At 76.2% G+C, this 1361-nt stretch overlaps 1 protein-coding gene across 1 annotated transcript in view; it reads left to right on the top strand.

Moving 5' to 3' along the window:
• Window positions 1-221: 221 nt before the first annotated feature.
• The window catches only part of AFAP1 (actin filament associated protein 1), a 101552-nt gene continuing 100412 nt past the window's right edge, over window positions 222-1361 (top strand). Inside the window, exon 1 of the mRNA XM_039838006.1 lies at window positions 222-421. The gene's annotated coding sequence lies outside the window, so the exon portion shown is untranslated. The remainder of the gene's footprint in view (window positions 422-1361) is intronic.

Raw genomic sequence — 1361 nt, 5'->3', positions numbered from 1 at the left:
AAATGGGCTCGACCTCACGGGAATGCGCCAGATGGGGCTACGGATGGTGCAGCCCCGCAGCCCCGCCCCGGCAGCCCCGCCCCACCTCCCTTTGTTTCTCCGCGCCCCGCCCCCTCGGCGCAGCTCCCTCCCCATTGGTCGGGGGGCGGGCCCCGGGCGCGGGCGCCGCCGGGGGCGGGGCGGAGGGGCGCGGGCGGGGCAAGTGCGCCTGCGCGGTGCCGGAGTCCTGCCGCAGCCCCGCGCCGGCTGCTGCTCGTCGGGGCGCGAGCCGAGCCTGCGACGCGGACGGGCCGAGGCGGCCCCGCCCCGGGGCTCCATTGTTGTGGCGGCCGCGGCTGTGCCGGCTGCTCCTCTACTCTCCACTCCACTCGGCCTGGGTGCCGCGGGCACCGAGCGAGCGTTGCGGAGGCGGCGGCCTGAGGTGAGGCGCCGGGCGGGGGTCCCCGGCGGGCGGGGGTCGCAGGTCTGAGCGTGGCGCCGCGGGGTCGCTGCTCCAGGTGGCGGCCGCCTCCCTGAGCGACAGCGGGACGCGGACCGGGACTGCCCCGGCCGTCGCGCGCCGGGGCGTTGTTTCGGCCTCGGGGTGGCACCGAGGGGACTCCACGCCTGCTGCCACCCGCGCGGCCCCGGCCGCCCTGACATTGGGGGCACTGCCTCGGGCCCGGTCCCCGTGCTGTGGCTGGTTCACGGTGGTCCGCGTGTGTCACCGAGAACAGGTCGGCGTGGTCCCTTGCGCGTGGGCAGTCCCGGACATCCCGCGAGTGGGAGACTGTCCCTGCCCCTCCCATGTGTGATTGGTTCTCTGCCCCCTCGAGGGTCACTGCGTGGACCCTCGATCGTGGGGGCCCTTTCTCAGCTCCCCACGACTGGTTCGCTGTGCGGGAGTCGCGGACGGCGGCGCTGCGTGGACCCACACGGGTGGCGCCCACGCCACCCTGCGAGTCGGGGGCGTCCACGCGGCGGTCGGGGTGTGAGCCGGCGCGCCCCCTCCCCGCGTGTGCGTGTACCCGCGCGTGCGCGCGCCCGCGTGTCGGTTGCCGCGTGAGGGTCGTGGCGCCCCTCGGGGCGTAGCGGGCTGTGCGCGGGCGCGCAGTTGGCCCGGACGGGACCGCCGACCCGCTCCTTTATTTATTGTCTCTTCTGCCAAGTGAGCAGAAGCGGGGAGCGGGGCCGCACTTCCCCCGGAACCCGCCTCTCCCCGGCCCCGTCCCCGTCCCCGGGGAGCGCGGGGCTGTCACCGCGCCCGGGGACCGCGCGTCAGGCCGCCGCGTTTCCTGCTCCAGGGCGACGCTCGCCCGGCGGGAGCCGCGTCTGATTGGAGGGAGCCGAGCCCCTCTGCCCTGCGCTTCTTGATTTCTTCC

Source organism: Pteropus medius, unplaced genomic scaffold (assembly GCF_902729225.1).
Source record: "Pteropus medius unplaced genomic scaffold, Ma_sr-lr_union100, whole genome shotgun sequence".
Taxonomy (NCBI): Eukaryota; Metazoa; Chordata; class Mammalia; order Chiroptera; family Pteropodidae; genus Pteropus; species Pteropus medius.
The sequence above is the reverse complement of the archived record's forward strand: the minus strand, read 5'-3'. Positions and strand labels throughout refer to the sequence as shown.